The sequence below is a fragment of the Zophobas morio genome, unplaced genomic scaffold (genome assembly GCF_036711695.1).
Source record: "Zophobas morio isolate AGI-343-1 ecotype UQ-CSIRO unplaced genomic scaffold, CSIRO_AGI_Zmor_V1 ptg000012l, whole genome shotgun sequence".
NCBI classification, from domain to species: Eukaryota; Metazoa; Arthropoda; class Insecta; order Coleoptera; family Tenebrionidae; genus Zophobas; species Zophobas morio.
In genome coordinates this window covers 20,723,321-20,739,705 of record NW_026972117.1, presented here as the reverse complement: position 1 = coordinate 20,739,705, position 16,385 = coordinate 20,723,321, and the positions used below count along the sequence as shown (strand labels likewise).

Here is a 16,385-nt window from a genome sequence, read left to right as displayed (position 1 = left end):
AAGACACATCATTGCTAGTCTGTCAGGATACTGTAGCCCAATTCGACCAAATGGCATTCTTGTGGTCCTTCTTTGCACAGATTCTAATAACTCTATATCTCGTTGAAGAATCGGAGACCAGATGTAAAAGGCAAACTCAAGTACCAGGCCTGACATAACTCCTATAGAGCTTGCTAGTGACAGATATGTGACTTTTTGCAAATGCTTCTAGTAGTCCAGAAGATCTTGAGTCAGCGTCATCCAGCAATTACTTAAGTTATACAATTTAACATCATTTGCATACATGGCAAATGGGGACCTCAACTTAGTTTTCAAATCGGCTGTATAAGCTATGAACAGTAGCGGCCCAAGAACGGATCCCTGCGGCACGCCTCTTAAGACCTGTACGCAGTTACTTAACGCACCACCGATCCTCACTCTGAACGTCCGCTCCAATAACAAAGCGTCAATCCACTGATAAAGATTTCCTCTGATATCTAAATGGTGGAGCTTTAACAACAAATGACGTTTGGGCACACGATCAAACGCCCTAGAGAAATCCAAGTAGATGACATCAACCTAGTTTCCTAAATCAAGTTCTTTTGTTCAGTCGGAAAGACAACAAAGAAGATCGGATATGATGGATTTGCCTGAAAGGAAACCATGCTGCTCTATTGGTACCAATGATGTTCAATGAGAAATTTTATACTGGATTCATAAATTATTGATTCCATGATCCTAACAACCAATGAAGTCCAACATAATAGGACGATAATTAGTGCAACAGAACTTTTTTCTTTTTTTAAAGAGAGGGCGAACTATGACTATCCTCCAATCACTCGGTAGAGTCCCCTGGCAGAAAGACTGCGTCATCAGAGGACTTAAAGGTTGAGAAAGAGAGTCCGCACAGTTTAGCAAAACCGAGGCATTAATTACGTCGGGACCAGGCGACTTATTCCATTTTAATTTTTTCAACGCTAAAACCAAGCGTTTGATGATTAATAAATACGTTTTTATTACACTAAATTAATTAAAAAAAAATGAGAAAAAAGCTGAAAAAACAAGTTTAAATGATGTCAGTCATATCTTACGAAGTACTAGCCCCACCCACCCACCCTCTGTTTTCTTAGAAGGTATATCATTTACTAAAGTCAGTCTTATCTTTTCTTTTAAATTTTTGAACAAGAACGATTGACAGTTGGGGTCCTCGAGAAGGTTTCACATTCTTAAAAAAGACACTTAGGAAGCCCGAGAAGGTTTCACTTTTTTCACAAAAAGACACTTAGGGCTCTCGAGAAGGTTTCACTTTCTTGAAAAAAAAGACAGATAGGGCAAATGATGTACTTTGTAAGAAAATAGAGGGTGGGTGGGCGGGGCTTGTATTTGCTAAGACAAGACTGACTTTGGTAAATAATGTCAGTCATATCTTACGAAGTACTAGCCCCACCCACCCACTTTCTGTTTTCTTAGAAGGTATATCATTTACTAAAGTCAGTCTTGTCTTTTCTTTTAAATTTTTGAACAAGAACGATTGACAGTTATGGTCCCCGAGAAGGTTTCACATTCTTAAAAAAGACACTTAGGAACCCCGAGAAGGTTTCACTTTTTTCACAAAAAGACACTTAGAGCTCTCGAGAAGGTTTCACTTTCTTTAAAAAAAAGACAAATAGGGCAAATGATGTACTTTGTTAAGAAAATAGAGGGTGGGTGGGCGGGGCTTGTATTTGCTAAGACAAGACTGACTTTGGCAAATGATGTCAGTCATATCTTACGAAGTACTAGCCCCGCCCACCCGCCCTCTATTTTCTTAGAAGCTACATCATCTGCCAAAATCAGTCTTATCTTAGCAAGTACTAGCCCCGCCCACTCGCCCTCCATTTTCTTAGAGAGTACATCAAGACTGATTTTGGTAAATGATGTACTTTGTAAGAAAATAGAGGGTGGGTGGGCGGGGCTTGTATTTGCTAAGACAAGACTGACTTTGGCAAATGATGTCAGTCATATCTTACGAAGTACTAGCCCCGCCCACCCGCCCTCTATTTTCTTAGAAGGTACATCATCTACCAAAATCAGTCTTATCTTAGCAAGTACTAGCCTCGCCCACTCGCCCTCTATTTTCTTACAGAGTACATCAAGACTGATTTTGGTAAATAATGTGCTTTGTAAGAAAATAGAGGGCGGATGGGCGGGGCTTGTATTTGCTAAGATTAGACTAACTTTGGCAATTGATGTCAGTCATATCTAACGAAATACTAGCCCCGCCCTCCATATTCTCAGAAGGTATATCATTTACTAACATCAGTCTTATCTTAGCAACTACTAGCCCCGCCCACCCACCCTCTATTTTCTTAAAAGGTATATCATCTGCCAAAATCAGTCTTATTTTAGCAAGTACTAGCCCCGCCCACTCGCCCTCTATTTTTTTACAGAGTACATCAAGACTAATTTTGGTAAATGATGTACTTTGTAAGAAAATAGAGGGTGGGTGGGCGGGGCTTGTATTCGCTAAGACCAGACTGACTTTGGCAAATGATGTCAGTCATATCTAACGAAATACTAGTATGTACCTGATAAGATAAAACTGATTTTAGCAAATGACGTCTCCTCTAAATTATTAATTAAACTATTTCATTAAATTAACTGAAACTGAAAGCTCCAAAGTACTTTCAAATTCTTTCCAAACAGAAATACCTAGAACCTCAAGACAGTTTTAAATTTTTCAAAAAAAGAAAAGCGGGGTCCCAAAATTAACTCAAAAACAGGTCAAGTCAAAATTTTCCAAAAATAGAACACCAAAGTCCCCCAAAATTTTTTTAAATAATTTACAAAAAAAAATCTCCATGGGCTCCCAAAATTACACCATGAGTATCCAAATATTGCGACACTCAAGACATTTTCATATTCGTAAAAAGTAAAACACCAAAAGCTTAAAAGATTTTTTCAAGTTCATCCAGCAATAAAACACCAGATTCCCTTAAATTTATCCGAAAATAAAACACCAGGGGACCTAAAATTTTTTACATTGTGGGGAATCGAAGGGCAGACATTTGATAGGATAATTCTGCGTGCTGGATTAATCAAGCGACGCACCCCGACAATCAGATTATTAATGGATAATTGAGAATAGTTGGTGACAACCTCATCTACTAATGCAATAGTACTAAGGTAAATGCAGATTTGGTTATTGGCCAAGCGTTATGCAAATAATATGTTCTTAGGTTCTACAATTTCTGCAATTGCAGATATAGCTTGGCTACTGCTATTTGGAGGTGACTTCACTAATCTCTAATCGTCTTAAGGGCTTTTACCAGCGGGATAAGCGCCCACTGCAATTCTGCCCACTGTACTTCTTTACCTGCGGGGACTCGAAAATTTTGTAAACACAGTTATGATGGACACATTTATAGCGGGGCTAACCAATAAAACCTTCTAAGCGCATTACCCGCAGTGAAGTCACCTTCAAATATCAGTAGCCAAACTTTACATGATCTTTTAATTGCAAACCATATACAGCCGTAACAATAATAGCTTGCTTCTTTGTTGGATAATCATTAATTTGGGAACTCATATTGTGAACTAAGTAGAAGGTAAAATAGGCAGCCCACAATGTCTCATGACAATTTGCATGTCCACCTCGACCCTGTAATTTACCTCAAATTGTCGTCAACTGCTAATATACCCCCAACCACAAGTATGCAAGTCAACAAATATATCTTGCAACTATGGAAGTGTTATAATTTTGAAAAGGAAATTTTAGTAACATTTTAGTAATGTTGGAACAACAGACGTGTAAAAATTAAATAACTAACCCAATTATCAAATACTTTTCTCTTTCTTACTTTTCTTTTCAAATAAAATACTTTTATTTCATATACAGATGTTCACAAAATAGCGCAGAGAAAAAGTAAATTAACAAATTCTTTTGTCAAAATGTAGAAAATACAGCCCTTTAAAATTTAATTTTTCTTTTCGAAATTTCGTCACATTTTAATTCAGTATTTAGTGTTGGATACCTGAAATCGATCGGACTTTCATTATTCATAATAATTTTGGAGGTATCTTGTCTTTATCGATTGTTTTCTTCACTTTATAATATAACAAAAAACTTAAGTAAAACTTGTTTAGGATGAATCTGGCAACTGGCTAAATTTTCACGTTTTTTGAGCAACCTAAATCAATATTTTGTTTTGTAAGTGAACGTCAAATTGGCGTAGGGAATTTTTCCATGATTTTTCTCGAACTTAAACTTGTGAACTTAATAAGGTCGCGTTGGTGCACCATTTCTTAAACACCCTGTATGTGTCAAGCCTGTACGATTTTTTTTTCTTTTGATACCGAGTTTACTGAAATTTGTGTCTTTAGTTTTTGCATGTAGATTTGTACTACATATTTTATTTTGATATCACCTTTTTAACTCCTGTAGACTTTCTTAGATAAGACAATAGATTTATTTCTAAAACTTAATATCTTGTTCTCATGAGAAAAGGAATCTCTGTCTTTTGAAATTAATTATTGTTATTATTATTTTTTTTAATAAAACTGAGTTCGTGTGAGTTAAAGCTTAGGGTGGAAATTACAAATTTAAATTGAAATTTTATAAATTTTCATGTTTAATTTAACAAAATGAGTTAATGATTCATTTTTGTTAACACAAACCCACAAACGCAAATAGCTATAAAAACAGACAATATTTTCCCTTAACGATAAGATCATCCGCCTGATGAAGTTACTATGTACCGAAACACGTATACAAATAAGTAATTTTGTAACCAAAACTGTTCAGTTCAGTTTGAATGCTTATTATCCCATATAACCGAAAATAACTTTGTAGTTCCAAATGAATTCTTCAGACTATGTCAAAAGATGTTTTCAGTAATTCCATGAATTCCTGATGAAGATAAGACCATTGGCATTTCTTATACGTACTTTCGTGTACAAGGCTTTCACAAATGATCAAAGTGGGCATTGATTTGTTGCACCTCTTTCGAAGTGGCAACGACAGTTCAGATGTCATAATTATTATGACAGATGACATATTAACCATATGAATTAAAATTTTTAAAATGTTTTTTTATTTGTTTAATGAAATTTCCAGAGTAGTTTTATCTCTGGGCAAACTTAGCTTATTTCACGAAAAAAATCGATTAAAAAACTTATCTTTGAATTTGTATTTCTTATGTTGTTCCTACCTTAGAAAAACATTATCATATTCCGACGTTTTTATCAGATCTTAGCGTTCTTGGGAAACAGTCAATAACGTCTACAAACTCTTCTGCTGAGGGACAAAGAAGTTAAGAAATAACTAATTCGTGGATATATCTTATATTTACGAATGATAAAATCTCAAAATTATTATATGGATCGTAAAACAAATTCTGACATTGTGCACCAGATTCCAGAAAACTGTACGAAGGAGACGAAGAAGTATTTTATTATCCTCGTTTCTTTAAGTAGGCTTATCTCCAACAATAAAATGGTTATTGCACTTTTTTAACGAACCGCCCAACTGTTAAACATCTCTGAGAAAGTGTTGTTATAATACAGTAAAAAATCTGAAGTTTCCAAGTGTTTAACTTGAAATATTTAAAAACTTCTATTGAGGTATATTGCACCCCTCCTTATAGGAAACACTCATGAATTGTTTCGTTTATTATATAAAAATTAAAAAATATGACCAGTATATAGGTTATTGACTTTCCTATTAATCCTCAACATTTATTTTAAAAATAAACAGTATTTTGGCGCATCCGTAAGTAATGTGACACCGTGTATATTTACCGAAGTTATTTCCGCGTGTCCTGCGTTACTTTAACCTGACATGAAAATTCAGTTTTTGATGTATGTACTTGTAAATTTATGCATTACAGAAAATCTAGCAAAGCATGACACAAAACATTATTTTAAGATTATAGGAGCGGAATTTTTATCTAGATGAAAGTATATCTCGGCACCATACGTCCTATAAAATACTGTTAGCAACAGTAACTTCAACAACATGATTGTAGCATCAATCATAATAGACCCACACCATTAGAAAGTTTGATGGCGTAACTTAAACGAAAATAAAATATATATTTACAAAAAAAAGCGTCATCCATGATTGTTGAGTCGATATGTAAATGATTATTACGATATGAAATCTTTGATGTTAATGTTCGTTTCATTTACATTAAGCCGATAAGTCCTAGGTCAATATCGACTATTATATTTAGGTAAAGTTCATTGTTTCAAGGCGAAAATTATCAATAACAGTTAATAATTCACAGTAAGTGTGTAACCACATTTCGGTCACAATCTTGCAACAGTTACACACTGTCTGCAACCAGATAATATTCACTTCAGATAAAACCGCTGCTCCACTTTGGAAAAAAATCGCAACAACGTGGTCGTTACATATCCGGGCTTTTTTCCACCTTTACTGTTTCTCCAGTTTACGCAGCGTAAAATTTGAAAAAAAGCGAACGTCCTTAAGAAACAAAAGCACCAATTCGGCTCGAGCGGCTCGTGTTCCGGCCAATGGAAATCTCGCATTTTTACGCTTAGTCGGCACATAACTCGTTTCTACCGTTGACTCCTATAGTCGCTTTAGTTTACCTTGAACGGTGCCGGTAGTTGGATATATTTGTGTCTCGCTATACCTGTACTTGTCGTGCATCTCGCTTTGTTTATACTTAAGGTGAACGAGTGTAGTGCCCTTTTACCAATGGGATTATGAAAACCGAAAAAAGAACGACATGACTTAAGTAAGTTAGCTTTGCACAAAAATTCTCTAGTATAGACCATTACTCAAAATCGACACCTCTTTATTAACCAATCAAACCTACGCGCCGTTTTCGACAAATTAATGTCACTTTTATGGATAATTAAAATGGTATATAGTTCCAGAGGAAAAAATTTAATCCGTTGCCGCTTTTGGGTCGGTTTGTATTTTTTTGTGAGGTGCGTCAGATTTTCTTTGTGGAACCTGTTCTGTGGCGTTTATGTAGGTTTAAACTTCATATCGCAATGAGTTTGTTGACTTAATTAGGTGCATCAAGTTAAGGCGACTTAACCCCATCAAGGATAATGGCCGGAAATGTGAGCACCTTTTTCTTCTAACGTTCAATTCACTTTTATACTTTGATTAATTCGGGAACAAAAGATGTAGGATTTTATCTTAGTTTAAGAGATTGATGAGTAGTTTATCGTGTCGTTGATTCTTTCTGTGTCAGTTTTCATTATTATCATCAGTTTTATCTTTGATATTAATTTAATTCGGTGATCTTCCGGTGTCTAGAGACACACTTGTTTGAGATGCAGATCCTCATCTATTCAACGGTCGAGATCTAGTTTTCGGTTTACGATTAGCACCTGCTGCGATACCTGGCGCTGGCACCCTCATGTTCTTATTCACTATATACCAGTTCTTGGACAGCGACAGCTGTTAGGGGTCGACCACTCTGTGGCGTGACTACTAATGGATTAATGTACCCCACGTTTGTTTTACAAGTTCGACGAGGTTTTAACATATTACTATTTCTGATCTTTAAGTAACTATTAATATTCTTGTTATTCTGAATCGATAATTAGTGTTTCATATAAATCGACCAAGTTACGAGATTTTACAAACAAATAAAGTACGAGATAACGACTTCTGACTTCTGGCCTTTAAAAGTAGCACTTTCAAAGTTAGTTCATTAAAGCCATTCATTTAGGTGTTATGAGTGTTTCGAAGCACGTAAATTTGCGAAATTTAACTTCCTTATTGAAATTGTTTATTACTTGTGTTTAATCAAAAGGAAATAACTAAGATAAAATTTCATATACAGTGCAATCTAAATAAATCCTCCCCTTTGTGGCTGGTGTGATAAGTAGCAATTTTTCCAAACACATGTCGTTGTAGAAATAAATTAATTTTGTTAAATGTGTTCTATCCGATGTGAATTTATGCACTTTTGCGCTGAAGGACAAATTTACCTGTTTCACTACTCATTAAATGATTACGAAAACCATTTTTGCGATTTTTTTCAGAATACTGAGTTACGTGAAAGTGCAAGTATTTGTTGAACCATTAAATGCAGTAGTGTTTAATGTGGGCTGACTGGAAGTCATTGTTCCTTTTAAAAAAACATGGCGTCACAGCTTAAAAGGTAATGACGTCACGAACAAATTAACAATACCTTTTTTGCGAAAATCTATTGAATTGTTAATTTAACACAACCAACACAACTTTATGTCTTTTTACCACTTACTAATATCAAGATCTTAGCGTTCCTTTTTTTATCTATAGTGTGGGCAAGCACAATTTTATGAATAGAATATTTAGAATTTTTTAGAATTGTTTTTTCTCTTGCATATTTTGGATTCAGAGATAATTAAACTTTGAGTTTTTATAGTTCACGAAAATTATTTTAGGAGTGTAAAAGAAAGTAGGTAGTAGTTTACAATCTGTATAAAATTTGTTTTTTATGATTTCTAACTCAAGGTTAGATTATCAATAGCGTTGAAAAGTGCAGTATTTTTAAACATTAGTAAATATTAGCTTACAAGTCTATAACGTCGATGATATGATAACATATTTGGAAATGTTTTATTACTATATGGTTGATGACAAAACTGAGATAAGAAAAATATCTGCAGTTGACTATTAATTTAATTCATGTCTATACTCAATGTCTTTAAACCATCCAATGTGAATTTAAGTGAAGCTTCATAATTTTAGCAACAAATTTTGTTAATACAGCCTAATTGCTAAATGATTAATAAAAATTAAGAATTAGCGTAATTACTTATGTTGCAACCGTAATTAAAAGAGTTATTAATTAAAACTGAAATAAATGTGTATTCGTGTTCTGTCTATTGTCTGATGTTATATAATTCAGGTTCTAAGAGCTGCATTAGACAGCAATATTAAATATGACATGATCTCATACCACGTTTATACAGTACCACAGCTTTAGGGGAAATTTTCAAATATTTACACAAGGGATTGGAGAAATCTATTTGATCTTTGCTGTATATTAATGGCAGAATATACATATGTTATATAAAAATAGTAGAGAATTGAAAATAATAAAATTTAAAATTCTAATTCCAATTATTATTTCAAGCAGCGTTTCATGTAGCCTGGGTTACAAATTGATGTCAACACTGTTTTTTAATGACGTAGCAATTACAATTATTGTAGAAACTAATACGATTATATCAATTTCTGCAAAATTACCATAAAAACCCAAGATAAAAATCAATACCTTGGTAAAACTAAGTTCGACATTAACTTTAGCCCAACTGCACCTTGCAAACTTTAAATTTTCATCGTCTTGCGACTTTCAAGAAATAAAACTTTACCAAGTCTTCGAATTCTAGTATCTCTATTGATATTAATGAGGCAACGTGTTGTCTTATTTAACTAACAAAATGAATTTATCTTTGGTAACGATTATGAAAATAAGTTGCTGAAACTTTATAAAGTGAAAAAGAGTCAAGTAATACACCAAATACTTGTTGAAATTGATATACCTACTTATTAACGTTAACTATTGGAAATTGTCGTTTAGAAATTGTAAAAAGGATATTAGATGTTTAGAGAATCATGAAATAAACGCTAATAAATCAGACACACGTGTTTGTATCAGTTGAGTCAATCAAACTCAAATTGCACTAAATTTGCAGATATTGATGTTCACCATGCTAATGGGAATCATTGTAATTGTCAAGTTTACGAGCAAACTATTAATAAAATCAAACATGATGTGTTCGTTTTATCAATATAGTAATTAACATATCTTGTAGATTTTAATTATATTAGTCAGCATCAACAGTTATTAACAAGATATTGTATTCCCTACTGATTCTCAGAAGTGTCTGAACACCAAGCGGATTATGCTAAAACATGAATGTGGGATGAAGCTCTTTTAACGGATCAGCTCTATCTTCTGACACTGACATTACTGCTGTTACAGGAACATGGATATCGAATAGCCACTGTTTTCCAACAGAAATTGTAGATTATAACATTACTAAAGGTATGGAATGATACTTCTAATGCATACAATTTTTCACCATTTTTAATAAGTGTAAAGTTCTTTGATTTGGAAAACTTTTGAGACACCGAGACGAGAATTTGGAACATGAACATCTTTTTTTGATTACATTAGCACTGAGATTTACAAACTTACTGTTGATGTTGAAGTTTCTGTTGCTGTTGCTGACGTTGTTGAAAAGTGGAGGATTTGAATTGATTACTGCAAAAATTTACCATTGTAGTGATATTTTAAGTTTCTTGTTGTCGAAATAACTCTACACATACTAAAAAAAAATGCAAAATGTAGCCCCGCCCACCCGCCCTATCTTAATTGTGATGATTTTTTTTATTCGTCGTGAGCCAAGGGGACGGAGCTTAACTGTAAAATCGTTATTTCTGTACGAAAAATTAAAAAGTTGTTTTTGAGTATCGTGTTGTTCAAAGAATACTATGTATATTCAGAAAAAAATATATAACCGAAGATTTGGCCCCATCCAGACCCACCGCTATCTCAATTCTCAATTGTGATGAATTTTTCATTCGTTGTCAGATCGAGGGGCGGGGCTTAATTGCAAGATCCATATTTGTCTACAAGAATTTACCATTTTAAACATGTTTCAAGTTTCTTGTTCTGAAAAGACGACTACGTATATTACATATTTTTGAAAATTATAGCTCCATTCGTAGTAAAGTTCTCTAATTTTCAGATCAAAATACGTAAAAACCTTCTTACAAAATCTGATATCAAATTTTAATGTTTTATTATTTTTTAATAAACTAGTTGCAATTTTCAAAAATTGAAAAGGGAGCTCCAGAGTTTTTGAAGTCACGAAGAAATAGACGCATTGTCGGTGGCTTCAAATGCTCATATGAAGTTGAAATTTCGGATGGCGTTTTGGGTTATTTCTCATATATTTTGGGAAGGTGGGGTTCTGCCCTAAATGCAAAATTCTTATTATTTGTCTACAAGAAATTACCATGAAGACATTTTTTTGAGTGTCGTGTTATTCAAGGGATACTATGTATATTAAGAAAAAATTATGTCCAAAGATTAAGCCCTACCCATGATCTAAATAGTAATGAAGTTTTCATTGGTTGGTAGGCCTAGGGGTGGGGCCTAAGTGCAAAATCCATATTTTCTTACAAAACTTTACCATTTTATAGTGAACCAAGAGCTATAAGGTTATATGGCCATCATAAAAGTAATTGACCGCAAATAAATACCCCCTTTGTGTGGTTCGCACTAAGCTTACCGGTTGGCAATAAATCATCTTCTAAACATTTCTTGCTCATATTTAACAGGGCCGGCTTTCAAAGCGAGTGGTTATTTCGGAACCCTCAGCGGCTGCAGGTAGTAAAGAAATAGTGGAGTGGTGGATTTTCATATTTAGTGAAAGCCGCCCCTGAACGAAACCACAAGAGCCGGTCGAGCTGCAGTGGACACGTTATTTACGACCCTAAAACCTCTTCTATTGTAAACAACTTAACTTCGACACAATGGGATGATTTTATGATGGCCATATAACCTTATAGCTCTTGGTTCACTATAAGTGTGTTTTGAGTTTCTAAGAATAAAAAAAAATCACAATTGAGATGGGGTGGGTGGGCGGGGTTTATATTTTGCCTTTTTTTTCTTAATATACATCGTATTTTTTGAGCAACACGATACTCAAAAACATGTTTTTAATTTCTTGTAAATAAATAAGTATTTTGCAGTTAAGCTCCGTTCTCTTGGTTCACAGTGAATAAAAAAAAATCATCACAATTGAGATGGGGCGGGTGGGCGGGGTTTATATTTTGCCTTATTTTCTTAATATGCATAGTATTCTTTGAACAACACGATACTCAAAAACATGTATTTAATTTCTTGTAAAGAAATAAGTATTTTACAGTTAAGCTCCGTCCCCTTAGCTCACAGCGAATAAAAAAATCATCATTTACATTTTGCTTTTTTGTTTCCACAACATGAAACTTAAAACATGTTTAAAATGGAAAGTTTGTATAAGGAAATATCGATTTTGCAATAGGCTCCGCACCATAATTGCAAAATCTATATTTCCTTGTCAAACCATTTTAACCATGTTTTAAACTTCTTGTTATGAAAATATTGCTATGTATATTAATAAAAAAAAGGCAAAATATAAGCCCCACCCACCCGCCCTATCTCAATTCTAATGATTTTTTTTTATTCGTCGTAAGTCGAGGGACGGGGTTTAATTGTAAAATCCTTATTTTTTTTACGAGAAATTACCATGTGAAATATGTTCTTAAGTAATCGTGTTATACAAAGAAAATTAAATGTACGTATTAATTAGAAAAGAAAACCAAAAGAGAAGCCCCACCCATCCGTCTCGATCTCAATCATGATGAATTTTTCATTTGTTGTCAGACCGAGGGGCGGAGCGTAATAGCAAATTCGATATTTTTATTATTTTTCTATACAAATTTACCATTTTAAACATGTTTTAAATTTCTTGTTCTGAAAAGACGACTACGTATATTAAGAAAAAAGGGAAAATATGACGCCCGCCCACCCGCCCTATCTCAATTGTGATGATTTTTTTTAATCGTCGAGAGCTAAAGGAGCAGAATTTAATTGCAGAATTTTTATTATTTCTCTACAAGAAATTACCATGTAAGACATGTTTTTGAAAATTATAGCTCCATTCGTAATAAAGTTCCCTACATGATGACCTAATTTTCAGATCAAAATACTTCAAAACTTTCTCCCAAAATCCGATTTCAAATTTTAATGTTTTTTTTTAATAAACTAGTCGCAGTTTTCAAAAATTAATAAGGGAGTTGCGGAGATTTTTAGGTGACGAACAAATAGACGCATCGTCGGTGTCTTCAAATGCTCATATGAAGTTAAAATTTCGGATGGGGTTTAGGGTTATTTCTCATACATTTTGGAAAGGTGTGGTTCTGTCCTAATGCAAAATTCATATTATTTCTCTACAAGAAATGACCATTTAAGACATTTTTTGAGTATCGTCTTATTCAAAGAATGCTACGTATATTAAGAAAAAATAAAATTCAAAGATTAAGCCCCACCCATACCTGTAATAAAGGTTTCATTGGTTGGCAGGCCTAGGGACGGGACCTAATTGCAAAATCCATATTTCCTTACAAAACTTTACCATTTTAAATGTGTTTTGAGTTACTAAGTATTAAAAAAATCATCACAATTGATAAGGGGTGGGTGGGCGGGGTTTATATTTTGTTTCTTTTTTCTTAATATACGTAGTATTCTTTGAACAACATGATACTCAAAAACATGTTTTTAATTTCTTGTAAAGAAATAAGTATTTTGCAGTTAAGCTCCGTCCCCTTGGTTCACAGCGAACAAAAAAAAAAAATCACAATTGAGTTAGGGCGGGTGGGCGGGCTTACTTTTTGCCTTTTTGTTTTAATATGTGTAGATTTCTTTTCACAACATGGAACTTAAAACATGTTTAAAATGGAAAATTTGTATAAGGAAATATTAATTTTGCAATAGGCTCCGCACCATAATGGCAAAATCCATATATCCTTGCAAAAACCATTTTAACCATGTCAGAGTTCAGAGTCGTTAGTTTTTTTAGCTTTTTTAGCTATTTATCCATTAAAAAAAAAAGGCAAAATATAAGCCCCACCCACCCACCCTATCTCAATTCTGATGATTTTTTTTTATTCGTCGTAAGCCGAGGGGTGGAGCTTAATTGTAAAATCCTTATTTCTCTAAAAGAAGTAAAAAATATGTTTTTGAGTATCGTGTTGTTCAGAGAATACTATGTATATATTAAGAAAAAAACAAGCTAAAAATTAAGCTCCATCCATATTCATCCCCAGCTCAATTGTGATGAATTTTTGAACAACACTAAATGTTTAGTTCTTCGTAAAATCTATCAAGACATTATTTTTTCTTTCCAAGCGTAAGCGAATCTCTACTTTTACATTTTCTCGACCTTTCATGACCCCTACACTACGAAGAAATAGGTTTCCGTCTTTCCGTCTGTCTTTGTGTCTGTCTACCGTCCCGATTTTTTTTTTTGTATGTTTTTGCAGAGTGATTCTTCTGTAAGTACTCTCTAGCTGTACGAGTGAGTTGTCGTTGTCACCCCTTGGTGCTTGGTACCGCCCCCCCTTTACGCCGCCAGTGTATTAGAGACCTAAATTCGACGAATTCTGTTGATGAAAACGCTATTCTTGAATTTTTTTTGAAAATTTGTAGAGCCTTGCCAATCCCACATCGTTAACTCAGTTTGGACATCTTCTGAAGGTCCTTCTATGAGGAAAGTCGTGAAAATTTATCCAGTTTTTAACTCTGACAAAAAAGTCATATATAGACCAGTTACAATATCGTCTACAATATCCTAGCTTTCAAATCTTTTCTACATAAATAAAGTTTTATTTGAGGATGCTCTACGAATGCAAATTTGTTCAGTATAGTACACATTATATTGCCACGGTTTTAGACTCAAACACGCAGGTTTAAAAGTCTTTGACCGCTTAAATCACGCTATTAGTTTAGATAAATTTTACTAGTATGAATTTAGTACGAATAGTTTATTCTCTTTTATGAAAACAACTCGAAACAATACTTGGCAATACTTGACACATGTAATAATGAAAGCGGCTGTTCCTGTTGGTTAGCAAGCACGTGTCGTAAACCGGTTTCACAAAATACTCTAAAATCACAAGTGGAGCTTTCGTCGAGATTTGTGATTCATTCTGGTTGTAGATTTGGTGTGATTAGGTGGAGGTGTTGGTAGATTTTGTAGCGTTTGTAATTCACTTTAAGCGTAAGTTTTTTCATTATTTTTCGTTGGTTATACTAGTGTATAATTTTAGTAGTATATGATTCTAGCGTAGTGTTACTTAAAACATTCTAAAATTGTGTTTAAGTTGATCATTTTTGTATTTTTGTAGTATACAAATAAAAATGACACTTTTATCTAGGTTAAAAGATTGCTGGTAGCTATTAACAAGTGTTTTGAAGGCATTGTTGGAATGTTATCCAGTTAATATGTGATATTAAAGCTGCTGCCATTGCTGGAAATAACACAAATTCAAAGAAAAGTGTTAAAGATACATTATCACATTTAACATTCTTGGATAGGATGCGTTAAATACCGCTGTACTTTACACAGAAATGTGATTTTAAACGATGTGGATTGTAGTATATACATACCATGGTAAAATAGTTGATGGACAAATTTTTAGTTTGCTAATGTGGTAGGTTTTTTATTAAAACATAAATAAAATGTATACATATATGATGGCCAGGGTTTGTTATACATTTAGCTCTTGGAATAAGGTGTGAAGTGCGGTATTTGGGGTAAGCTCTTGATGATGTTAGGTCAAAACGATCTCTTTTCTCGGTCACCTGTACAATACAATAAACACACCATTATCAACGCATCGTAAATTATCACAAAGTGGCACAACGTACAAATTGTCAAACCGCTCCTACCGTAACGGACATTTTTGTTTTCCACACCGATGCAATTGTAAAATTTACAGCTTACCTACATACCTGACCCATTTTTTATTTTTTCCACAAAAAACCCATTTCATAATTCGCGTGATTTAGTTGTGTAAACTATTACTCATTTATTTGTTTATTTACTAATAGATAAACATGGAATTTAATCTATATTATGCACAGGTGAATCAAAAATAGCACCTAAGTACGTATTGATCTGGCGGGCTGTCGAATATTGTGTGACTCATTCCGAAAAAGGGACTGAAATCGAGCTATTCTACTCGAAATAATCACGTGGAAGCGAAATCTAAAAATATGGAAGGATTATATTAGGAAAGAATGTCGCTTGAGGGATTTTTTTATTGCAAATTTACGTACACGGTTGGTCACGGAATTACCATATTTCCAATAAGGGGTTGGTTTTATTTTGATTCCTTTAATATTCAGCATTCGGTCGCGGAACGTTTTCTTTTATGTGGTTTCTTCCGTCTCATATAACTTACACAAAAAATCCGAAATCAGTTTTATTCTCGATGCGATTATGGTAATCGGAAATATGGTTTGTGTAGAATTGAAAAGTTCCGTATTTTTGAGTCGAACAATGTGGTTGGCACTGAACGTGTTGTTATTTTTGTGTTGACCACCTTGATGCCCAAATTTGACCAAAACAAATTTGCTATGGACACAATGCGTAATTTGTTCCGTGAGTGTCTAGGAACGGGCGAAAAGTTTTATTAATACTGTTTTTGTGTTGTAATATTGAACTAAATTCGTTTGAAAAAAAAAATTGGTGTAATTTTTCAATCTGCTGAATTATTTAAATGCCATTTTGCTTATTTTATTTTACAAAATTTAAGACATGATTACTGCACAGGAAAAAATAACGATCAATTTAAGATTAGTCTACAGTTAAGTATCTTTCCTTTTACCTAATTA

The 16,385-nt window shown here is 33.7% G+C and overlaps 1 protein-coding gene across 11 annotated transcripts in view; it reads left to right on the top strand.

Moving 5' to 3' along the window:
* The first annotated feature begins 6,568 nt into the window (after positions 1 to 6,568).
* Positions 6,569 to 16,385, top strand: part of LOC135127983 (rap guanine nucleotide exchange factor 2) — a 140,095-nt gene continuing 130,278 nt past the window's right edge. For 10 of the 11 annotated variants that reach the window (XM_064054728.1, XM_064054736.1, XM_064054735.1 and 7 more), the window contains exon 1: positions 6,569 to 6,722. The gene's annotated coding sequence lies outside the window, so the exon portion shown is untranslated. Of the gene's footprint in view, positions 6,723 to 14,725; positions 14,767 to 16,385 lie in introns of those variants that run through there. The other variant, XM_064054727.1, reaches the window with a different exon arrangement.